This window comes from Pinus tabuliformis, chromosome 1_1 (assembly GCF_031772625.1).
Source record: "Pinus tabuliformis cultivar Carrire ecotype Pingquan chromosome 1_1, CPIR1, whole genome shotgun sequence".
Lineage (NCBI taxonomy): Eukaryota > Viridiplantae > Streptophyta > Pinopsida > Pinales > Pinaceae > Pinus > Pinus tabuliformis.
The window spans coordinates 152,041,593-152,068,561 of NC_142297.1; the positions used below are offsets into that span (position 1 = coordinate 152,041,593).

The window sequence follows — 26,969 nt, forward strand, 5'->3', positions numbered from 1 at the left end:
TATTCTGTTTCTGATTACTGGATCCAAAATGATGCCGGAACATGGTGGACGTCTATAGTTGACAGTTGCAGTTATTACAAAAGTATCTGCGGAAGATGGTAAACTAAAATAGTTTCCTTTGATGAGTCATCAAACCACTGATTTATCTAATAACTTTCGATTTTGAAACTTAGTGTAAGATGTCACAAATAAAACAAAAATTATAATTTAAACATTTTATCAAGATAAATACAGAGTAGGGACTTGCTGTTGCTGCTGTGCAACTCTTCGTTCCTTTATTTATTTATATATATTAATATACACATAGAGTTACACTTACACTCGTATATTTCCAACCATCATGTGGGATGTGAGAAGAGCATAGCGTAGAGCAATAACAGTGGGATGTAAGAAGAGTATGTGCAGAGTAATAAATTTTTGTTGTTGTTGTTAGTTATCATCATAACTTTTATAGTCATAAATTTCGTCAATACCTTTTCCTAACTTTTTTCTCAGATATTACGCTGTCTTAATCTACTTTAAAAGAAAAAAATAATAAAACCATTATAATAATAATATTGAAGGAGAGACGTCCTATTATTTCGTGTATGTCAGTAGATCTAGTGTCTGTTTTCCAACCACGTTCTTCTTCCTCATTACTTCTTGTATATCAGTAGATCTAGTGTCTGTTTTCCAACCATGTTTTTCTTCCTGAACGTGATGTGGGAAGTCAGAGAAGTGTAACGTAGATTAATAGTTATTTTAATTTAATATAGTATAATTATATACATTTATGCTTTATAAATGTTGATACATATTAATCTTTAATTTGTATATTTCACTATGAAAATTTGAAAAATTTTATAAAAATTAATTAAATTATAATTGTATTTTAAATTATTATTATTAAATTTGAAATAGTATTTTAACATAATTTAATTATTAATAATTAATAGGTGTGGATGGTAGATATTTCAACTCTATAGAATACACTAATCAAAGGTTGAGATTTATTTCTAAAGTAGATATCTTTTTTTGCTTTTTCCATTAAATTAATTTATTTTAAAAAATTACATTTCAACAAGTGTCATATAAAGTGAGCTATGATTTTTTGGGTGTGGTATTGATAAGCCATGGTATTTGCTTATGGTATTGATAGACCATGGTATTTGCCTTGATATTAATATAGCAAAGATTAGAATGAATTCTCATGAGCTCCATAGTGAAACAGGTCATTGGGCAGTTCCCAAAACACCATGGATGGAAAGGATCTGCCATATATGTGACAATAGGAACATCGAGGATGAAAACCACTTCCATTTAGAGTGCCCTGCGTACAACCACATTAGATCTCAGTTTCACAATCTTTGTTACAATACTGACCTTCCTAGCCTTTTACAATGTCAAAATTATAGTGAGCTTGGGAGGCTTCTCTCCAAGCTTTTTGAGCATAGGAATAAAATCTTAAATCAAAATAATAATTTGTTTCTTTAGGTCCAATAGACCAATGTTTGGTCTCAACGGATGTTAACCATCATCATCATCAATAAACCATGATATTTGCTCATGGTATTATACCAAAGGCTATTAATATATGGGTTAAACATATATATTTGAAAAAAAACATACAAGACTTTTAATTTGTACATATACTTTGTTATGAACCAATACCATTACTTATCAATACCATATTCCAAAAAACAATCAAAATATTTTTATATATTTTATTTTAATTCAATTTTATAATTTAAAAAAAATTAAAGTGAAAAACATAAGGGCATACTACCTTTAAAAGAAATATCAATCCTCTAATTTTTTTTTTTAAATATTCCATAAACATTAAAATCGCATAGTCTAACTAACATTTTTGGTCACTTTTCTTTTGTCAATTTCACCCAAAATATAGTAGAAATTTTTAAGAATCACAAGATTAGGTTGTGTAATCTGCAAAGTTAGACAACCAATCACAATGTCGCTCAAAATTGTGTTGTCGTTCCGCCACTAAAAATCATTTCATCTATTGCATAGACTACTTCAATTAAAATTATGGAAACCCTATTTTACATAAAAAAAAAATATCCCAGTGTCCTAGGCAGTTATCAAGCGTGTGTGATGAAATTGAAAATTTGTGTAATTATGTGGTTCTATATAATCTAATGGTGGAAAACTATGTTCTATGTGCATGGTGCGTTTGATTTTATGTTGTGTGTTAATACTTGCTCAATAGAGGCAATAATTGAACACCATATTGATTGTTTGTGCAATAAATACTTGTGTTAATTGCTAAAGGGCCAAGAAGTAGTTAGAGGTCATAGTTCAGAGGAAGGGCCAACCTTAAGATTAGCTTGGTAGTTACAGTCGTTTCGACATCTCCAATGGAATACGCGTTACTCCCTTCACGAGGTTTGCTGCAACAAAAGTGCGGTTCCACCTCTGCATGGGGTTCTATGTCGAAGCCCCAAACTAAAATCAAAGCATTTTTATTGAGGGAGGGTTCCAGTTTCAGAGCCCCTCCCCCTGTTAACTCACAATAGACAAAGGGGGCCTTGAGTGAATAAGGGTCGTAGATGAGGCTCGTACTACAAATGCACAACCATATAGTAACCCTTTAACAAGGACCACATGGTGGGAATTCCAATGTCAAATCCCCTCGTTAACTCACAACAGACATGGGGGGCTGTGAAGTGAACATGAGTCCTTGATGGAGTAACACTTGCAATCGCACCATCAAGAGGAGGTCAGTCATAAACAGAGGTTGATCCAATAGAGGTGGGTGGTCTCATTAGTAAATAGACTTTTAGAGCGGGAATTTTCCCGTTGGTTTTTTCCGCCACCCAATTGTGAAACACAACACAAGAACAACACCGATGGGAAGTGAGTGGTCTTGTCACTTAATAGACCCAATAAATAAAAATATTATTGACAGTCATTGATTCCATATCGACATGGACAATGATGGTGTAAGGAAATTTGGCGTCGCAAGAAGGTACCAAATGCAACATCCCCATGAAGTGGTATCAGAGAAAAATTGCTCTTGGATATGGTGGAAAGGCACAAGAGAACAACTTGAGGAGTAGGTGGAAGGAGACTTCCGGGTAGAATAATGCCTATAGCAAATGCAACCTTTAGAGTCGGAGGTGAGGGGCATTCAAGAGAGGTTGGAAGCAATGGAGACTTCCCATAGTTGAGGAGTTGACATAGGAGATGCCGATGAAGCCGAAGAAAAATATTTTAGTGAAGAAGAAGAGGAAATCAATAGAGAAGAACATGTTGAGGATCATAGACAAATTGGGTGTTAGGCCAAAGATAAAAGTACCTATGTATGAAGGTATTTTGAATGTCGATGAATTAATGGATTAGATAAATTCCTTGGACAAGTATTTTGGTTATGAAGAAGTGGATGAGGGAAAGAAAGTGAAGTTTGATGTCACAAAGCTGAAAGGAGATGTAGCGCTATGGTGGGATGAAGTGCAAGCTGACAAGAAAGAGTAGGAAAGTCCAAGATCAAAAGCTAGGATAAAATGGTGTAAAAGATAGAAAATACATTATATGCTTGAGGATTACTAGTTAAATCTTCTTGAGCAATTGGAAAACCTCAGACAAAGGTATATGATAGTGAAAGAATATATTGAAGAATTTTAAAATTAAATATTGAAGTTGGACACATTGAAGAGGATGCTGAAAAGGTTTCTAGAGATCTTCATGGATAGAGGTATGAGATTCAATATGAGATTGGTATCTTGACTCTAAACCAAGTTAGGGATGCTTACCAAGATGCTTTGGAAGTTGAGGAAATTTTTTCCATAAAACAAAGTCAAAAGCGCAGAGGAAAAGGTCATGCCAAAGGCAAAGGACAATCAAGTAATAGAGAGATTTCAAGCTCCAAAGGCAGAAGGGGTGGGAGTTCATGTAAGCAACCACCAAGAGGAGGTGAATTTAGAGGAAGAAGAGCTATATGCATAGGTAGAGGCAAATACTACCAACGTAGATGCTACAAATGTGGAAAATTAGGCCAAATGACATGGGAATGCCTAGAGAATAATCTAGCAAGACAAAGGAGTGTAGATGTGGCAGAAGGTAAAGGGGAGAATGCGAGTACAATTACAACTAAAGAATCTACTGAAGCAAGAGAATCCCTATTGTTGATGTGAGTTTTAATTAACATAGAAAAGGAAACTAAGAACCAAGAGGAGAAGTGTGTTTTGAACCATGTGCAAGTCAAGAGGTAAGTGTTGTAATGTTTTAATTGATAGTGGTAGCACAAATAGTCTTGTTTCTACAGAGATAGTAGAGAAACTAGATTTAGAAAGGACACCCCATGCTACCCCTCACCAAGTTGCATGGTTGCAAAAAGCTCATCAAATCTTAGTCAATGAACAATGTAAGGTGGACTTTCAGATTGGAAGATACAAGGATGAAATATTATTTGATGTGATGCCTATGGGAGCTTTTCATATTTTTTTGAGAAGGCCATGGTATTTAGATAGGAGCTATCCATGATGGGAGAAGGAACACTTGCACTCTTGAGAAGGATGGTAACAAGCATACACTGTTTCCTTTACAAGATGATGGAGTTAAAGAAGTCAGTCTGTCATAGTATGTTGTTGATGAGTGGTAAGGAGTTGCTACAAGAGGTCAAAAAGAAGGAAATCGATTTTTCATTGACTGGTAAACCCAAGGTAATCCTTACCAGAACAAGTTTAAATTATTTGCCTAAGGATGTCAAGGGTATATTGAATGATTTTGTTCATATAATTGTGGATGAATTAACAAGTAAACTACACCTTATTCGAGGCATCAACCATGATATAAATTTGATTATGGGAGTTTCCAAACAAGGTGGCCCACATAATGGCTTCTCAAGAAAATGAAGAGATAAGGAAATAAGTGCTAGAGATATTAGAAAAATGTCTTATCAAAGAAATTTTAAGCATGTGTGTTGTTCCAATAGGCCTTTGTCCAAAAAAGAGTGGTGGATGGAGGATGGTGCATTGATTCGAGGGCCATCAACAAAATCACAATTAGGTACAAATTACCTATTCCATGCATTGATTACTTGATTAATTATTTGAGTGGTGCTCAATTTTTTTCTAAGATTTATTTTAATAGCAATTACCACCAAATTCGAATAATAGAAGGGGATGAGTGGAAAACAACCTTCAAGACCAATAATGGATTGTATGAGTGGTTAGTGATGCTTTTTGGTCTTACTAACACACCAGATACTTTCATGAGACTAATTAGTGAGGTCTTGAAGGAGTTTATAAGTAAGTTTTTCAATGTTGATTTGGATGACATTTTAGTGTAGAACCAAACAAAAGAAGAGCATTTAAGACATCTCAGATTGCTTTTGAAGGACTTGTAGCAAAAAAATTGTTGATAAATTTGAAGTAATGTACCTTTATGAAAAGGTTATTGATATATTTGGGCTTGGTGATTTTTGAAGTTGGTTTGTAGATGGACCTTGAAAAGGTTAGAGTAGTTATCAATTGGCCTGCCCCATGAAATTTGTTCGAGGGTAGAAGTTTTCATGGTCTTGCAAGTTTTTATAGAAAAATAATTAAAAATTTTAGCAGGCCTTGTGCACCTATTGTAGAAACTATCAAGGAAAACAATCAACCATTCAAGTGGACTGTAGCAATAGATAAAAAGATTAAGTTGTTGAAGCAAAAGTTCACAGAGAAGCCTGTTTTGGCCCTGCCAAGCTTTAATAGGTTTTTTCAAGTTGAGACAGAGGCAACTGGGGTTTTTATTGGAATATATTCGAGTCAGGAAAGGTGACCAATTTCTTATTTCAACGAGCAATTAAATGAAGAAAAATAGATTTCTTGTTCTTATGATAAATAATTTTATACTATAGTTTAGGCTTGGGAGAAATGGAGACACTACCTTGTACCAAAGTAATCTATTTTGTACACTAATAACCATGCTTTGTTGTTCATTAACAACCAACCAAACCTAAATTAGAGGCACATAAAATGGGTTAAATTTATACAAAATTTTACTTTTGTGATTAAGCATAAGAGTTGATTATCAAACGAGGTAATTGATGCTTTAAGAAAAATCAACTTGGTGTTGCAGGAATTCCAAGTTAATATCTTAGGAATTGGTGAACTAAAAGAAATGTACAAGGGTGATATTGATTTTAAAGAAGCCGTTGTAGCGGCTACAACAACCCTCTAAAATTTTGCATTAGCTTCGTTGTGGAGCCTGCCTGCCAACCATCCTAACATCATGTCTTGCACTGTCAAGTACATAGGCTTCATTGGTTTTTCAGCAGCTTGCTAGCTTGTGCATGTTAGTTTACTTCTCTCCCATCACAGACTAGCATTCTGGACTTGGGCTAGTTGTCGGCTGAGCATCTCCCTCAGAAAATTGCATAATTATAAAGGGAACCAACCTTCCCTCCAGAAATTGCTTGCGCAAATCTGCTGGGCTCAGTGATTGCACGATGCAGTCAGACAGTCTTCCTTGGGAAAATTGCGCAGTCTGGCCTAACACTGCAGATCAACCCAGAAATTGCGAAAATCATTTGGGCAGACTGCTGAGCTCCAAAATTATGCAGAGTAGTCAGACAGGCTTCTTTGAAAAAATTGTGCAACTTGGCCAGCACTATAGCTCAACCCAGAAATTGCGCAATTCTGGGCAACAATCACTTGCTCTTCCCAGAAATTGTGCAATCCCTCTGGGACAGCCAACCCATCTCCTCCCAGAAATTACGCAATTCTGGGCAGTAGTCACATGCTCGTCCCAAAAATTGTGCAATCACTATGGGACAGCCATCTTAGTTCCTGTCAGAAATTGCACAAATCCCTCTCTCAGTCAAGCAAGTTGTCGCATGTGTCTTCAGGTTGACCGGTTCCCTCCGGGACTGAGCACAATTGATTTGCATACATGGGCTGCTCTTCCCGAAATAGCAAAAGACAACATGCAAAAGGAATACCTAGATCTTTTAAAAAGCTCGCGTTAAGTGTCGCTTTTTTCTAGGTTTGTGGCATGCACGTCATAACCTCGATCTTATCAAAACTCATTAACTGGACGCTGTAGATCTCATTCCTCACATCGACCTTGCAACTCTGACATTCCAAATTGCATGCAGGAGTCTTTGATACTTTTAGCTTAATCGTTTTAGGGTAACTTTGCTTTTCATGTCTTGTGCTACGTTTCTGTTGCTTTTTGTGTTTCGCTTTATGTGAGTGTTGTCTTATTGTTTTCAATGAGTGCTTTCTGTCGTTTTAATGTATGTTAGCTTGTATAAGAACCGTTTCAGTTTTTGTTCACATCTCACTATTGTCGCATGCAGGCCATTGTTTTTGCACCAACGGTTGCCGTTGCGGCGACCCGTTTCACAACATGCATGTTTTCCCGTTTTCTACATCCTGTATTTGTTGTTTTCATGCGTGATCGTTCACTCTTGTTTACACTCAGTATCACCATGCATTCAGAGTTCTCATGTTTTCAGTCACCCGTCGGCGAGTCTTGGGCTGTCTTAGCCTAGACCTTGCCTTGCCCGGCTAGCATTGCGCATTTATGGAAGTGAAGGCTCTGCCTTCCCTCCAGAAATTACGTAAGTCTGGCCTAGCACTAACCTCTAATCTTGCATTGCACAATTCTGGGAGGCAGTGCCTCGTTGGCCCAGAAACTGCGCAATGCAATTTGCTGGTTTACATGTTACTACTGATTGAAATTGTGCATTGCACTGTTTCAGTGCTCAACAAGCTAGGCTGGACTGTACATTGCGCAGTTCAAGCAGTCAGTCAACCTTCCGATAGCCCGGAATATGCCTTGCGTAGTTTGGCAGTCAGTCTTGCATCCTCCCGGTGAAAATTGCGCAATCTTCACAGATAGTCACACAGGTATGTTGCATGTCAGTCCTCCAGTTTGTTTTGGTTTTCTACAGATGGATTTCTTGTTATGAGTTTTGCTATGTCTCTAGGTATCACAAGTATTCGTCTGTCTCTCAGCAGCATAGGTACAATGGCTTCCAGGAGAGCTGAGTCGAAGACATCGTTCAGAGCACAACTGGGGATGCAGTTGATCAAGTGTCTATGAACTTGCCTATCTATGAAGACATCAAGTTGTTCATGGACAAGGATATAAAGATGAAATGGCAATGGCATCATAGCGAGCAGTACCATCAGCAGCAGCAGAAGGTAACACATTTGCATGCGACAAATGCAAGAGTAAGGTTGTTGACATCCCATAGGCAGAACAAAGTTGCAAGCTCATGCAGATCCACTTGTTATAAAAACAGCTTTGGAGATTGAGGCTATGAGGCGACGACGCGACAAGAGGATTGCGCAGAGGCAGAGAGAGAAACATAGAAGTAGTTATAGGTGTTGAAGCAACAACTCCCTTGAGAACAAGAACAGTTGAAAATAATTAATATTATTTTGTATTAATGGAGAAATGGTTACATAGTTGTAACGTATCTCCTTAGTTTAGGATTTGTTCCTAGAGTTTAGGAGTGTGGTTGCAACTTCCTGATTTCCAGAGTTGTATTTAATGATGTAATCTTTTCATTGATTGTAATAGAGTGTACGAGAGTGATCTCTCTATTTTGTGAGTGTAGTCTCCAGGTGCAGGCCACACCTGAGAGCTACATCTCCTTCTTTTCAATTTTGTTCACATTTTATCTTGGTATTAGAGCTCAGATTGGGTGAGCCTGATCTTTTATCACCTTTGCGGCTGAAGTGCCTTTGTAGCTAGCTTGCCTGTGTGGTAGAATTGCCTGTGTGGCTTGAAGTGCCTCTGTGGCCGCGTGTACACAAGAGCTCTGTGCTCAATTGAGCAGGTGGACTGCGAAACACCTGGCTCGGACTCGGAATTTTTTTTTCCCCGAGTAGAAAGGAGATTGGCACGCTTTTCGCTGACAGTAGCGCCAGGAGGCGTAATTGGCGCGATTGTTAGGATATTAATCACGCCAGAGCGCCAGAACACCCGATTGGCGCGGAATTTCACGGATTAATCGCGCCAACAAATTTACTCTAACCGATTTTTTATTGGCGCAGATTTATCGCTCGGGAAAGCGCCAATACACACAGGAACGTGCCAACTCACCTTCAAGGGGATCTGCGGGAAGCCTCATCTTTGTTTGGCAATTTGCGAGGGGTGTAGATCTACGAAGTTGCAGATCTATCCAGGAGAGGCAGATCGGATCAATTTTGATCAGATCAATTCTTCGACTGTATTGAAAACGCTGAATTTGCTCATCGGAGCGGGATTGACAGACACTGTAGATCGGTGGCAGAGGTGACAGATCGATTTGACAGGTATCGTTTTTTGTTGTTGCGTAGATTCATTTTGTAGATCTGATCAGAATGAGTAATACGATGGAATCTTACCTTCACGAGTCTGGTAAACTTGATGGATCTAACTTCACGAATTGGATGTTTAAGATCCAGACCTTGCTTGAGGGTGCGAATGCTTGGTCCATAGTTACAGGCGATGAGCGGAAGCCGAACGCAGGGCCACAGGAGCAAGATTGGGAAAAACGAGAGAACAAAGCCAAAGTCTTGTTGAAAATGTTTGTGAAGGACAACGTTATTGCGCACATCAGAGACTGTAAAACGTCTGCGGAGATCTGGACGACCATCAAAAATTTGTATCAGACCCAGAACACAAGCCGAGTCTTGGCACTTAAAAGCAAACTATTTTCAATGAGGATGGACGAAAGGGAGACTGCTACTACATTTGTTGCGCGAATCAAAGATGTGAAAGACGGATTGGGGAACATCGGAGTGACGGTGTCTGACTCTGATCTTCTCGCAATCACACTGAACGGGATGTGAGATGAATTTCAAACGTTCATCACTGGATTGGCGGCAAGGGAGAAAGCGCCCACATTTGATGATCTGACAGGGATCTTGCAGCAAGAGGAGGAGTGACGCAGAACTTGAACCCCCAGAGTGATGATCTGGCGCTGATGGCGAAACGGCGATCATTCAGAGGGAAGCAGCTACAACAGCAATCAAAGAAGAAAGGAGGAACATCACATAAGAATTCACATTCACATAAAGGTATGCTTGCAAATCATTCTGAAAAGAAATGTTATTATTGTGGAAAGAAGGGTCATATACAGAGTGAATGTTATAAGAAGCAGGATGATGATGCAAAGAGGAAGCAGGCAAATGCAAAGCACAGAGGATACTTTGTTGAAGAAGAAGATAAAGACTTCAGTCATGAATTTCGACTGTTCACAGTCGACTGTGCCCTCTCAGCATCTAATGAGGACGATATTTGGTATGTCGATTCCGGAGCATCCTCTCACATGACAGGTAAAAAGGATTTTTTTGATAGTCTTGAAGAAAGTATAAATGGATCAAAAATATACCTAGGAGATGATAGTGGATATGAGATTAAAGGTTATGGGGTGATTTCAGTCAAGTTACCAAATGGAAAAATTAGTCACCTTAAAAATGTTTTATATGTACCTGGAATTAAGAAAAATCTGATATCTGTATCCATGATGGCTGATCAAGATATGCAAGTCAAGTTCTTTAAGACTCATTGTGTGATAAAGGATTGCAGGAATGAAATAGTTGCAACAGGCATGCGAGTTGGAAGCCTATACAGACTGGATGCAAAAAGTATACCAAAGCAAGCCATGGTTGTAGGAGGATCGACAGCCGAACAACTCTGGCATCAGAGGTTCGGTCACTTGAATTTGCAGGACCTCATGTTATTGCAGAAGAAAGGTATGGTTGAGGGACTCCCTATCTTTCGTAATATTCAGTTAAATTGTGATGGTTGTGCCTTAGGAAAAATGCATAGAGAACAGTTTTCTGTGCATGATAGGAGGAAGGAAACATATATCGTAGAACTAGTGCATACTGATGTATGCGGACCTATGCAGACAAGGTCGCTAGGAGGAGCATATTATTTTCTGTTATTTACTGATGATTGCACTAGATATTCATGGGTTTATTTTTTGAACAAGAAAAGTCAGACTTTCCAGTGCTTTATAGAATTTAAAACCTTGGTGGAAAAACAGTTTGGTAAGAGTATAGAAATTCTCCGATCTGATCAAGGGGGAGAATACAAGCTAAGGGAATTCATGAAATTCTGCAAATCTCACGGGATTGTTCAGCAGTATACAGTGCCACACACACCACAGCAGAATGGAGTTGCAGAGCGCAAAAACAGAACCTTGATGGAGTGCGCAAGGAGCATGTTACAAGGTAAGGGTCTGTCTAATAGTTTTTGGGCAGAGGCTATTAACACTGCTGTACACTTGAAGAACATAAGTCCTAGTAGGTATCTTGGCTTCAAAACCCCTTTTGAAGCTCTATATGGATTTAAACCAGCAGTAAACCATCTAAGAGTATTTGGGTCAAAAGCATTTGCCCATATACCCAAAGCTGATAGGAAGAAATTAGATCCCAAAGCTGTGAGATGTATCTTTGTTGGTTATGGCACAAAATTTAAAGCATATAAATTATTCAATCCTGAGTCTCGTAAGACATTTGCAAGCAAGGATGTAGTGTTTCATGAACAGGTACAGGAAGTGAAAGATGACGTTGGTGATGATTGGCACATTCCATTGTTGTTGGAGGAAAGCAGCGAGGATGAAAGAGAGCAGGAGAAGAAAGAAGAGCAAAAAGAAGAACAACAAGAAGGTGATAATGCAAGCCCAATTACAGCAGAAGAAAACAAATTTAAGGTAAGTCCCCTACCAAGGAGATCATGTAGGAAGACTCAATTACCATTAAAATTGAGAGACTATGCTTTGATGTCAAAGGTTTTGAACATTGTAGAACCCTCTAATTACAAAGAAGCTAGTCAATTTAAGGAATGGAGAGCTGCAATGAATGAAGAGATGGAATCAATTCTTAGAAATGATACTTGGGATTTAGTTGAGCTGCCTAAGAATAAAACACCCATAGGATGTAAATGGTTGTTTAAACCAAAAACGAATGCAGACAGAAGCATAGAGAAATTAAAAGATAGGTTGGTTGCAAAAGGATATTCACAGCAGGAAGGTATAGATTTTGATGATACTTTTGCACCTGTAGCAAAGTTAAATACAATCAGAATGCTTATTGCTTTAGCTACTAAATGTAATTGGTAATTACACTAGCTTGATGTTAAATCCGCATTTTTAAATGGTGATTTAAAAGAGGAAATTTACTTAGTACAGCTAGAAGGATTTGTAAAGCAGGGGCAGGAACATCTTGTTTGCAGATTGAAAAAGGCTTTATATGGTTTAAAGCAAGCACCCAGGTCTTGGTATGAAAAGGTTGATTCTTTCTTTGTAGAGCATGGCTTTCATAGAAGTTTAAATGACCCAAATTTGTATACCAAGTACAATAATCAGGGGCAGATTATTTTGATTTCTTTGTATGTGGATGACATGATTATAACAGGAGATGCAGATGATTTAATCAGAGGAATCAAAAGGCTTATGGCACAAGTTTTTGAGATGAAAGATCTCGGAAGCCTTCATTACTGTCTGGGATTAGAAGTATGCAGAGATACTGGGCAAACTTTTCTTACCCAAGGGAAGTATGCCAGAAATCTGTTGGAAAAGTTTGGTATGGATCAGTGTAGATCAACAGCGACACCTTTGCAGCAGAATCTGAAGTTGAGCAGTGACGATGGCACTAAAGAAGTTGATGCTACAATGTATAGACAGCTGGTTGGCAGCTTGATATATCTTACAACAACTAGACCTGACTTGGCATACTCTGTTAGTGTGTTGAGCCAATTCATGTCGAAACCGCTTGAAAGTCACTGGGTAGCAGCAAAAAGCGTGTTGAGGTATCTTTGTGGTACTGTTAATTATGGTATTTTATACACTGACGTATCTGATGTTACTCTAGCAGATTTTTTAGACTCAGACTGGGCAGGTAACTTGGATGATCGGAGGTCCATCACAGGTTATGCATTCAACATAGGATCCGGGGTCATAGCATGGAGCAGCAAGAAGCAGCGTACTGTAGCTTTGTCTTCGTGTGAAGCTGAGTATCAAGCATTGTGTGCAGCGACGTGTGAAGCGATCTGGTTGAGAAGGCTTCTCAAAGATGTAGGAAAATAACAGAAGAATCCCACTTCCATCAAAAGTGACAACCAGAGCACCATTAAATTGGCATACAATCCAGTGTTTCACAAAAACACCAAACATATAGGCACTCAGTTCCATTTTGTTAGAGAGAAAATACAGTCAAAAGAAATTGCTGTTGAATATTGTAAAACTTGTGACAATGTGGCTGATATTTTTACAAAGCCTCTTGCACGAGTGAAATTTGAATTGTTTAGAGGGGTGTTAGGAGTTCAGGAGAACCCTTTCTCCATTAAGGGGGGGAGTTGAAAATAATTAATATTATTTTGTATTAATGGAGAAATGGTTACATAGTTGTAACGTATCTCCTTAGTTTAGGATTTGTTCCTAGAGTTTAGGAGTGTGGTTGCAACTTCCTGATTTCCAGAGTTGTATTTAATGATGTAATCTTTTCATTGATTGTAATAGAGTGTACGAGAGTGATCTCTTTGTTTTAGTGAGTGTAGTCTCCAGGTGCAGGCCACACCTGAGATTTACATCTCCTTCTTTTCAATTCTGTTCACATTTTATCTAGAACTAGACAGAAAACAAAAGGAGTTGCAGGGGGAACAGACACAGCAGGAGGTGCAACATGCATAGACTGATGAAACTATGCCCATACAGGTTATGGACACATCTAGCAGCTAGCGTGGAGCAGACAGGGTGAGCAGTGTTGTAGATCGCATGCAAGGGTATTCAAGAGCATGGACGTCATTGTGTGCACGCATGCGATCCCACCCATTTGGCACACTCACCGAAGCCAAGACAAGAAGCAAGTCCGACTGGCGCTGAACATTTATTTCGACAAGTTGATGCGCATGATCACCAGCACACATTTGGAGATCAGCACAGACACTATGCATCAGTATGTTGCCAATCCAGCTGGACTCAAGACAATGATGCGCATGTTATGAGACAAGTTGGACAGAGGAGCCATATCAGTGTACCCAGGTGCAACAGAGGCAAGAGTTCGCTTTCAGTGGGATGTCACCACTGAGTGCACGGACACCATCATGGATGACCAAGTTTGGCATTAGTTCGCCACCGTTGATCATCGCAAGGAGTTCGAAGAGTTGGTCTTCTCACAATTGTTCGAGTGTTAGTGATAGCTTGCATGGCTTGGTCAAGCCTATTTTGTTTCACATGGGTGCATATGCAGATTGGATGTAACATCTTGTAAGTGGAAGTCCAAGTGTCAATAGTTGAATGTAAGAGTCAAAGAGTAGTTGCAGAGTGATGAGGGTAGGTGAACAGTGACAAAGGGGAATATCAAGGGTCACCCCACTCTTTTCTATTTATAGTACCTCATAACTCATTGTAAGGGCTTTTGGTCAGCCAAGCTTCCGATAGGAGTATCTTAGATAAAGCTTGGACAGTATTGTCACGAGCCTTGGCCTCTCCACAGTGCAGAGCTAGTACATCTCTTTGGAGGAGCAGGCGAGAGTGACTGTGACGTTCCGCTGTCGGGACTAGCGGTTGGTCATGGTTGTACTGTATGATTAAAACTTTCACTTTTGAATATAACAGAGCCAACACGTTTCATGCATATGTTATTGTATTTCAGCTATCTTGGTTACTCTAATGATATAAGTATTTGTTTGCTTACGCATGCATGTATGGACTCTTTTTGTATAAGTATGTATGAATCTTACCAAGATACGCTATTGGTTTAACCATCGCTTTGAATTGTTAGCGTACTTGCTTTCCAGTTTGTGATGCATATTTGCTCGTGTGTCCCCTTCCAAGCTGCGTGCTTCCACGGGTTTCCAAGGGGCGCACTCACCTCACTTTTCGTCTGTTAAAATCGTTCATATACCTTTCTTGGCTTGCTGCGCATGTCACACCCTTGCTACCAACATCGACATTTTACTTGCCTCTGCGCGCAACCGCGGTCAAGGCGATACGGTACGACCCGCTGTCGGCACTCTTGCACCAAACTCTCTGAGGTCTAGTTGGGAATTCTTATCGAGGAGATCCCCTGACAAGTTGGCGGGTCCAGCACCGTCAACAGAAGCATAAGGAGTGTGTTAAAACCTAGAAAACATGACTGGAACTTAGTGATCAAGATATATAATCCAGGATGGCTTGCTATTCAAAGACAATACACTCTAGACATTGAAATGTTCCGTGAAAGGTAATTTGATACAGGGGAAAAACAATGGAGGACTATCAAGGCACTTTGGGATTGACAAAACTACAGAGTGTGCCAGTATGCTTAGGGAAAAAGGAAAATACAAGGTTTTACCAACCATTGGCCAGCCTAAGCAGGTCTTCAGATTCTAATAGCATGGATTTCGTTTTTGGATTACCTCAAAAACAGGGAGGTAATGATTCTATTTTTGTGGTTGTTTTAAAAAATGGATCATTTTATACCTTGTACAAAAACCACTAATGCAACTAGTGTTGAAAACTTATTTTTTAAAGAAGTTATAAGATTGCATGGTTTGCCTATAACCATTGTTTCAAAATGAGTACAAAGTTTGTAGGTCATTTGAGGAGGACCTTATGGAAGAAAATAGGCACCAATTTAAATTACAATTCAACTTATCATCCACAAACATATAGACAAATAAAGGTGGTGAATAGAATTTCAGGGAACCTCTTGACAAGTTTGACAAGTAAACACCCCACGCAGTGGGACCAAGTGCTTGCTCAAGTTAAAGTCACTTATAATGATTCTCCCAATATGAGTGCCATAATGGTTCCATTCCATATAGTATATGGAATGCACCCAAGAGGGGTTTATGGGGTTTATGAGTTGATGAACTTAGGAAAAAAAGAAATGAGGAGTGTCGAACGTGAATATTTTGCCGCAAGTATGCAGGGGATGCAAGAGAAGGTCAAACAATAATTGCAAGAAACCAATAGTAGGTACAAATAAGTAGATATAAGAAGGAGACAAGTAGACTTTGAAGTTCAAGACCTAGTAATGACTTATTTTAAGAAGGAAAGACTTTCTAGGGGGACATACAACAAATTGAAGCTTAGATTATTGGCCCTTATAAAATCCTAAGGAAGATTTCCTCAAATGTTTATGAAGTAGAACTTCCAGGTGATATTGGGATTTTACCAATTTTCAATGTAGCGGATCTATATCCCTTTAAGGAGGTTATAGATGCATCTGCTAGTGATGAAGGTCAAACCTTAAAGTGGAAGCACTGATTGACAAGCCCAAATTAGGAGATTGAAGCAATACTAGAGAAGAAGATGTCTAAGAGGACCAGAGGAAAAGAATATTTTGAGTATATGGTCAAGGGAAACAACCAACTAATAGAAGATGCCAGTTGGATGGCAGCGACAAAAAATTCCATATTTGGTATGGATGGTTAAGACCTAATGGAGGAATCCTTTCTCCCATAGGAGTTTGACGCAGGAGCATATTAACAAATTCACCCACGTGAATAATCCCCTTTTATATTTATGTAAATCATGATATTTAGCCAGGGCAAGAGGCCTATTAGTTACAACCCCCAATTTGTCTTAGTGATATTTTGCATAGGCTAGAGAACATGAGATAAGAAGGGGTAGAATATAGTAGTCGTAGTGTCTTGAGTAGTTATTGGGCCTATGTAGTGTTACTTGGGAGCAATAGCGGGAGCGAAAACGGGTGCGGGAGCAACATTTTCAAAAGCACCCAGTTTAGGAGCGAATCCCAGAGCATTTTCTATATATATATATATATATATATAATATTTTGATACATATATATCAACAAAAACATGTAGAATGACGAATTAGATATAAAAAGGATAAAAAAACATAGATTGATCATTGAACCATATAACAACAATCATCTAGAAGTTATAATCTTCATCAACCACGTCCACAAGTTAGTAACATACAACATATTAAGTCTCATGAATCATGATTCATCAATCTTAAAGTTTCAACTTCAAGCTTTCAAAATTGAAAATTCAGTATTTAACATTTATCATCATTGATCACCAAAGTTTTACTTGTAAGCTAAGTTTAGTCATTGCAAGAAATAATATCTAACATGAAATGAAATGTTATAAAATGAAATAAAATGAAACAACTTCCACGAAGCATCATATTTATAATTCAGAATCATTACCAATGAGTTATAATTGCCAACTTCAAACTTAAATTGTCATATATTGTTTACAAAAAATATCATAATAAATATGAAAGAGTCAACAGTTATGAAAATTACTAGAAACTAGAAAATACAAGTAAACTGTAAGTCTATTATCTACTACTTCATGTGGCCCTTGCCACGAGAAGTCTCTGATGTATAAGCAGGTCGTGGTGGTCTTTTAGGAGGTCTCCTCCCACACAGACCGACGACCAGAACTAGAAGGCACATGCCCTCCATGTGAGGGTGTAGATGGAGGCGGTGACGGCAAAGGAACAAGACTTGGAACACGATCACTGCTACTGGATGGTGGAGGTGGCATGTTTGTTGCTTCATCTTCCTCTCTCATAAGTTCCGCTTCCAGTTCTTCAAGATGTATAGTGCCATCCTTGAAATTATCATCCTTTGGGTGGTTGTCCCAAATTTTATATGTTAGATCGTCATAAGCCCAATCATAGTAATGACTCAACAACCTCAGGTTGTAGTGCACATAAACCAAGCTTTCTGCTTGGAGTTCCTTCAGTCCGTTTCTTTTCACATTATATATGACGCTGTAGGTGCTACAACACCGCTTTGCAAAAGAAGTATTTACAACCTGTGAGAGAACTTTTTTGCCAATTTTGGCAAAATTCCCATGCTGCCATATGCTTCCCACCATGTGAGAGCATCAAATCTGTCTCTATCTTCCATTGCATGGAAGGTACCAAACAAACCAGTGCAACTGAAGTATCTGCCTAGTTCAAGACGCAGACTAGCACATTCCACCCCATTGGGTATCAACTTGTCTAATGCTTGCAAATATCCTGTAGATACCTCTTCATCTATATGGGGTTTGACCTTAACCCCACCCCTTGGTGCAGGTTGGCCCAACCAAGATGCAGAGTAGTATTTTGGCGTAAGGATATACGCAAAGGCATGTAGTGGAACATTAAGTTTATCACACCGTATATACACACAATCATGAATTAGTGTATACAAGTTGGGATCATTTTTATGAACAATATCTTTTATTTGCCCCAATATGGTATCCATTTGCTCATACACCTTGCCAATCACTGGTTTATCTGTATCTGCAAATTGAATCATGTGATAAACGGGCTTGGTGAAATATAATACTTGCCTCACACGTGCCCAAAACATAGCACCAAGAGCGGTCTCCTCCACTTGTTCAAAACCTTGCCTGTCAGCTGCATTTGTAGCCCTTTCCGTTAATACCTGCCAGTGTGCACTTGATACCATGCTAGCCAATGACTCTCTTACCTTCAAAAGGCTCTTGAAGGTGAGGTAATAGCTACAAAATGTAGTCCTCGCAATCTTCAACAACTCCAATCTTGAGTGACTGCGGAAAAGGCCATGGGCATTGCTATGATTTGTAATAAATTTTATCATTTCTTTGCCTCTCTTGTACAAATCACCAATCCATTTGTATTGTTGGTTTTTGTTCTTAACAATATAATGCATCAAAAGGTTCATTGTGTGAACCAAACACCCAAACCAAAATATGTTGGGGTATTTATCCTTAATAATTGCTCCCGCTGCCTTACAATTAGGAGCATTATCAGTGATGACTTGGATGACATTGTATGGCCCAATATGGTCAATTCTTTCAAGTAATGGTTCTGCAATGTTGATGTCGAACTTGAACTTCTCTGAGTAATCATTTGCTGAAAGAAAGATGGCAACATTAACAGACACAACAAGAACACTTATCAATAGCTTGCCTTTTACTTTTGTCCATCCATTAGATACAATGGACACCCCATGGTCAGTCCAAGAACTTGTCATTCTACTCAAGAATGTGATATTTTTGCTTTTAAATGATCAAGTATCCTTTAGGGGCATCATTTATGGCAAAAACAATTTCGTGCCAATAAGGTGAGCGAAGAACATTGAATGGTATCCCACATGCATAGAGAAACCTGTAGACTTTTGAATCCACATCATTCCTACACCCTTCATCAAGGAAATCTGATATGCTTCTATGCCTTAAACTTGGTGACCCTGTGTCTCCATATCCACTGCCTTGGGAGGATGCAGAAGGAGTTCTTTGTGCATGTGATTGTGAGCTTGGTTCAAATAAACCCTTTGATTTTTTTATATTTGTATTGGGCTTCCTCCTCTTCCCTTATGTATTTGGCTCTATCTGCTGCTGACACACTTGTACAAGTTTTGATTCCTATTTGTTTATCTCCTTCCCATGGCCTTTTCCCGCAGAGGTGCTTTCTGGCACGGGTGTATGAACCTGTGTAATTATTGTTGCAATGGGGGCAATGAAATTTAGTGGTTCCACCCCCTTTCCCTGCTTTCGGCCTATTAACATATTTCCAGATTGGAGTTTGGTCTTGTTTATTTTTTTGAGACTCATGTTCACTCTCCTCTAGCTCCTCCTCTCTGGGGTTTTCATCAAATCCACTATGACCCACTCTTTCATCCCCTTCTTCATTTTCAACCCTCATTTTTCTACTCTCCAACACCATAATAACCAAAAAAGAAACCAAGAAGAAGAAATTGCTAAGAAATATAAGCATGATGTTTGAAATTTGAAGTTTTAAATCTGCAAAAAAATGGAATGGGAATGGGAATAGGAGAAAAAAATTATTTATTTATTTAGGAATGAAGTTATGAACATTAAAAAAAAATTGCTAGAATAGAGCCTACCTCTTTGGCCTCCAATCTCCCCTTGCAAGTCCTCGCTCCTCGCTCTCTCCTTGCTTGCTCCTTGCTCTCTCTTGCTGTCACTCTCACTTGCTCCTCACTCTCTCTTGTTGTCACTCTCACTCTCTCAATTTCTAAAATAATGAATTCATTTGAGGGAGGGTTTATTTATATTCCCTCCCTCTCTCCCTTCCCTTACTTTAATTTTTCCAACCATCATTGTTTTCTGTTTTTTTGTTTTTCAATTTTCTCTATTTTGTTTGAATATGTTTTTATATTGCGAATTTTTTGTTCCCGCATGACTTTATTTTCTCGCGATATTTTTATTTATTTATTTATTTCTTTCTAATTATTGTTTTGTTCTTTTTCTCTTATATTTTGTTATCCGCGTGGCTCACCAGCTGGGAGCAGTTTTTAAAGCCTAGATAGGAGCGGCGCTCCCCAGTTTGGGCAGGGAGCAGAATTTTTTTCCTGGGAGCGTGCTCCCGATCGCTCCTCCACTGCTCCCGTAGCGACGGGAGTGACGTTCCCTAGTTCGATCTTGAAATTGGCAGGGAGCATAAAATTTTTTCCGGGAGCGCGCTCCCGAGTCGCTCCCGCCCGTAGCGCGGATTAGGAGCGGGATCAAGAGGGAAGGGGCGCTCCCCGCAAAACTGGGCCTATGTAATGAAACCGAAATTTTGTGTAATCACCTAGTTTTGTATAATATAATGTGAGCAATCTATGTTCTCTATGCATGATGTGTTTAATTCTTTGGTGTGTGCTAATACTCCATCAGGAAAGGTGGTCATTAAACATCGTATTGATCATTTGTGCACTAAATACCTATATGGTGAAGACCTGTGCTAAACTGTTGACCTTGAAACTAGGTTGGTAATTGTGGTTGATTTGGCCTCTGTAGAAGAATATGCACTACTCCCTACACGATGTTTACTGTAGTGGAAGTGTTCTTCCACCCCTACATGGGGTTTGTTGTAGAAGGCCGCAAACTAAAACTAGAGCGGTTTTTATTGAGGGAAGGTTCTGGTTTCTGGCCCCCCTATTAACTCACATTAAACCAAGGGGGATGGGGTGAACAAGGGCTGTAGATCGATCAAGCACTACAAACGCACCCCCACAAGATAATAATCATTTAATGAAGGCCCCACAATGAGAGTTCCAACATCAGACCCCCCTGTTAACTCATGGCAGTCCTGGGGGATCTTGAAGTGAACTTGGGCTATCAATCTAGTAGCCAGTTGTTAACATAGTATGATCCGATAACGATGGGTGGTCCCATATGTTGACAACCTTGACTGATAGAAATTTTCTCGTTGGTTGTTGACACTGCCCAATTGTGAATCACAACACACCAACATTGTAGACAAGTCGTCCTAGTGTTTAACAATACCAGAAAACAAAAATATTTCCAACAAGTGCCATTTCGGTCTTGGTGTGGACAATGAAGGCACAAGGAAAATTGGCGCCACGAGAAGGTACCAAAAATCGCACCCCTATCACGCTCATCTAGTTAACCTGTAAAAGCGCACGTTCTATATTACAAGCTCGGTTTCTATACGATCATGATAGATTTAATCATAGATACGACAACATACACTGATTTGGATATTATTAGAAAGTAAATTTACGAGATCTGAGCTCGGCTCAACACTATTGCAAGTCTCTCTCCTTTCTGTGTTTCTTCTGCACAATGTCTTTGTCTTGCTCTAGACCTTCCTGCCTCTCTATTTGAGATTTTTTTTGTTTTTTAATAAAATATCTCATAAGACAACATTCAACAAAATCCAAAGCTAACTTCTAACAACTTTCTAAAATTGACTAGATTTCCTTGTTACATAGGATAATAACATCTCTCCTAAGTACATAAATTCTTTTTAGATTATGATTAAAAGTATTACAAATTAGATGGTTTACAGAACCGAAATTCCCCGCATAAACAAATTGGAGAATCAACTCTTTTTGTAAATGATTTTTTAACCAAAGAGGTCAAGAATGATCTTGGCGTGTAGATGATCGTGCATAAAAACAAAAGTTTAACACTATCAAAAACTTAACTAACATCTAACTAAGAAATAGATTTTTATCTAATCATTTAATAGAAACAAAAACTTAACTAGTTGTAGGTAAACTTTGTCCACAAAGGTGAGATTACATTTTACAATAAGAATGTATTCTCCTCACAAAATTATTTTATAATGATTTTCTAACAAAGTTATAAAGTTTGCTAAATCTTTTGATAAACTTTGTCCACATAGGTGATTACATTTTACAATAGGAATGTATTCTCCTTACAAAATTATTTTATAATGATTTTCAGCAAAGTTATAAAGTTTGCTAAACCTTTTGAGAAGTGAAAGTCTTTTATTTTTTAACATAGTAATCGTTAACAATAATTATAATTACGAGTTAATAATAATTATAGCGAGGAGGAATAAAAGCTAAATGAAATTAGTTACACTTAAGTTCGCTAAAGTTAAAGTGCATTTTGTTCATGTCTAGTGGTCAATAATAAAATGTTTCTAAATTATTTTTTAAATTATTAATTTTTTTTAATTAATAAATATAAAATTTATATATAATATTATATAGTAAAACTTATTATAAATTAGAAGAGGGATTGTTCAATTGGTGATGGAAGTAATGTGAAATCTGTGAAAATTGAGAGATCTAAGGTTCAAATCCCGTATTTGCAACCTAATCCCCTATTTGCAACCTAGTTTAGAGAGATAAAGACAGACTGTAGACCCCAAAAAAATTTACTAATAATTCCCTGTTTAATAAACTATTATACAAAAAAAACCTTTATAAATTATATATAATACTGCATACTATTATACTTGGGTACTCAAAATAATTACCAGTAATATTTATAATAAATTTTTAATTTTTAATTCCCATAGAGGGTGTCTTGGAGCAGACCCTTCCCCCTTGCTTGATATAATGACCGTTTGCATCCTTACGCTCCATGCCACACGGGCTACTTTGGCACATTGTATTGGGTCACATCGCAGGTTCACGTTGTATCCTTGGACAGGGTTAAACATCAGCCGATGGGGTTTGATGGTATTGTGACGCACAAGTAAATTTTATGGATGCGGGTGGTGGCTCTCCACAATCTTCACATCATGATCACACTTGCAGGTTTCTTGGGCACTCTTGCTAACTCCTCTTAGGAAATGGTAATCAAGGGGATTTCTTCCCTCAAGTTCAGTGGTATGTTATGTTATTATCGGAGTTATTTAGGGCGACACTCCTGTATCCATTATGGTTTGGTGGTATTATGACGCACACGTAGTTTTTATGGATGTGGGTGGTGGCTCTCCACAATCTTCACATCATGATCACACTTGCAGGTTTCTTGGGCACTCTTGCTCACTGCTCCTAGGAAATTGTAATCATGGGGATTTCTTCCCTCAAGTTCAGTGGTATGTTATGTTACTATCGGAGTTATTTAAGGGGATACTCCTGTATCCATTATATTCGGTGGGGCCTCCTCCATTCTGGTGAATCAGACCCCTTTGAATTTGTTAATATCGCGAATATGAAGGCATGCACAAGGGTCAACTCTGGTCATACTACACTTTTTTAGAACTGTCTTTCTTCTTACAAATGGTCTTTCTTTCGCTGCTTTCAGTGCTTATGGCATCGACCTGGTTGTGGGCATCTCAACACTCAAGGTAAGCATCTTCATAGTCAAGCTTTGCTTCTTCCATGTCTTTATGCACGCAAACTCGTTAAATTGCAATTTTTATGGGGCTGGATTTTTATTTCTTTTGATAATTCTCTGGTCTGCCTTAGCCTCCTGTGCCTTGTGTTATCTTTGTGACCCTTTTTTCAACTCAGTCTTCTTTTTCCTCTGCGACTCTATTTTTCCTCCCAACTGGTCTATTTTTTTTGAATCCGGGCATTGTCTCGCCTAATCCCAACATAACCAGAGCTACGACACTCAGGTTTGTAATGTTTCTTGCAATTGCGTTTAATGTTTTCTCCTCCATTCTCTTTCTCGCAATCTCTCTCTGACCTCGTTGTCACCTCTTTCCCTTAGCCAATTTCACTACATGGGAGGACTGTTGCAACTCGCCGGGTCTGAGGCAAGGGACATTCCTCCGCTTCTAAGTTAGTTACAAGGCAGATTATCTCTACCTCACAGCTTCGTGCTCAAGCACAAGCATGGGAAACTTATCCCATGACAGGTTTGACAAGAAATTGAGCAAAGCAAAGTCGAGGTAAGTTGTGAGAGGCGTGGCACTCTAGACTATCATGTCAATACTGAAGCTCGAGATTTGATTCATAACACTGGGAACTACACCCGCTCACGCTTCTTAGGATATATATAGGCTTCCAATGTATATTGACACACTATAGTTCTAATGGGTCACGTCCTCACTGACAGTAACAACCCTTAGCAAAGAAACAATATCAAAATAGCAAGATTCGATGAGAAGCTTGATGGAATTGATCATAAGCTTAACATTCTCATCTGCAGATCAAACAACAGTTCTGTCCTTCAACGGGAACGATTCACAGCAAGCTTCGAAACCAAATGGCTCAACACAGTAATCATCATGCATTTACAGCAAGCTTCGAAACCAAATGGCTTAGCACAGTAATCATCCTGCATTTGTTTTTTTTATTATTATTATAGTTTTCTTAATGTTTCTTGTTTGGTTAGGCCATGTCAGGTCAAAACTTGGCAATATCAGTCTATGTATAAAATCTTTTATTTATTAGAAGCTCTATTTTGAAGAATTCTATGTAACTCTTAGGCAGACCAGAAGTTGTTATTTTTTGAACTATGTAAGTTTTTCAAATGATAATATCGAAGGGTGAATGCATGAAGATGTGTTATATTTTTGAGCCAAATGTGACGATGAAATTTCAAGTTTTTCAAATTTTTCCTCTTTTATCAAATTAAAGCCATCAAATTCATATAAGCATTGTGAATATGGATTCGGAGTAAAAAAGATAATAGGTGGACAATTATGTTATTGTCTTAATGATACTTTTCGGAAAAAAAAATTAGTGTCTTATAGTCTCTCAATTTTCCATTAAAGCAAATTTTCGCACATAAGGTACATGTGTGTTTGTGTAATTTTTAATATATATATATATATATATATATATATATATAAAAGCATGATCTACACGGAGAGAACTAAGATTTTCATATTAAAAAATATTTTTTTATGCAAAATTATATTTTTATTATTTTTCGAATTTGGCGAAGTAATATTTCAATTGCATTTTGGAGACACATGAGTTAGCATAAGATTTTCTTCAACTCTTTAAATAACTTGGCAAACCAAAACTACCCTTTTGAATAGGACTCATAGACAAAGCAAGTGGTACATTTTGAAATTTTTTTGTTGTGTATATTTTATGTTATTGATTTTTGTTGGCCCAATCAGTTAATTAACCAAGAACCAAGAATTCTATAAATAAAACTGAATGAAACTGAATGTAAGAGACAGGTAAAAAACACAGGATTTTTACGAGGTAAAACCTTGACAAGGTGTCAAGGAAACATCCACGGGGGAAGGGATTGTTTTCGATTAAACCAATAATGATTATCCTTATTACAACAGTTCGAGCATTCGTCATTTTATAGGGGCTCTTCTGTCACATAACAGTTGTTTCGTTATAAAACCAACTTGGAAGTAAATACTATTTTACACATATTTACAATTGGTTGTCAAAATCCAACAAACTCCACCTTGACAACAATTTTACTAATCCCTTGCCCATGGCCATTCATCATCTCTTCTGCAAGCCAAGAGAAGCTAAACACCATCGCAGCTTCTCTACTGTAACTGGCTTCGTGAATATGTCTGCACAATTCTCCCGTGTATGGACCTTCTTGAGAGCTACTTTTCTGCCATCGATCACATGTTTTGCAAAATGATACCTTACATCAATGTGTTTGGTCTTGCTGTGATAAGCTGGATTTGTAGCCAAGTGAATAGCACTCTGACAATGACAGAGTACATTCACTTTCTCCTTCGTCCTTCCAATCTCATCAAGTAGACCCTTTAACCAGATTGCTTCTTTACTAGCATCTGAAGCAGCTATATATTCTGCTTCAGTAGTGGACAACGCAACAATTTCTTGAAGCTTTGGCATCCAACTAATTGCTCCACCTGTAAGAGTAAAGACATAACTTGTAGTAGATCTCCTTTTGTCCAAAACACCTGCATAATCAGTGTCTACATATCCGCATACTGATCCATCACTATCATTAAAGATGATGCAATGGTCACTTGTGCCTCTTAGATATTGAAGCACCCATTTCACTGCTTGTCAATGTTCTTCACCTGGATTTGCCATGAACCTACTGACAACTCCAACTACATGTGAAATGTTAGGTCTTGTAGATACCATCGCATACATTAAGTTGCCTACAACATTTGCATATGGTACATGAGACATATATTGCTTTTCTTCATTAGTTCTAGGACTCAAAACCGAAGAAAGCTTAAAATGGGAAGCTAATGGAACATTAACAAGTTTCACATTGTTCATACAGAACTTTTCAAGTACTCTTTCCATGTACTTCTACTGTGATAACCAAAGCTTACCATTGTTTTTTTGTCTCTACGTATCTCCATGCCCAAGATATGTTTTGTTGCTCCAAGATCCTTCATATCAAACATCCTAGAGAGCTGAGTCTTTAACTTGTTGATCTCTTCCATGCTTTTGCTTGCAATAAGCATTTCGTCAACATACAAAACTAAGATAATGAATATGCCACTGAAACTCTTGAAGGATACACAATGATCATACTCACTTCTAATAAAGTTTTGGCTCAACATGAAGGAGCCAAACTTCTTGTACCATCGCCTGGGAGACTGCCTCAGACCATACAATGATTTCCTGAGCTTGCAAACTAATCTTCTGCTGCGACCTTGTACAAAACTTTCTGGTTGTTCCATATATACCTCTTCATCCAAATCACCATGTAGAAAAGTTGTTTTATCAAGGTTAAGTAATGCAGTTAGTGCCAGCATAGTACGAATAGAAACAAGTTTTGCAATTGGTGAAAAAATCTCATGAAAGTCCATACCTTCAACTTGAGAATACCCTTTTTCTACTAGTCTCGCCTTATACCTTTCGATGCTTCCATCAACTTTCCGTTTCAGTTTGAAGACCCATTTGCATGCAACAACACTTCTCCCTTCAGGAGGTTCTACAAGATCCCAGGTA

At 38.2% G+C, this 26,969-nt stretch overlaps 1 protein-coding gene and 1 long non-coding RNA gene across 3 annotated transcripts in view; both read left to right on the forward strand.

Moving 5' to 3' along the window:
- The window catches only part of LOC149212060 (MADS-box protein SOC1-like), a 332,389-nt gene that overhangs the window by 207,187 nt on the left and 98,233 nt on the right, over positions 1–26,969 (forward strand). The window lies entirely within an intron of this gene.
- Positions 22,681–24,604, forward strand: LOC149212061 (uncharacterized). Its single transcript, XR_016250739.1, has 2 exons — positions 22,681–23,446; positions 24,256–24,604. It is a non-coding gene; the product is annotated as an uncharacterized LOC149212061 (long non-coding RNA).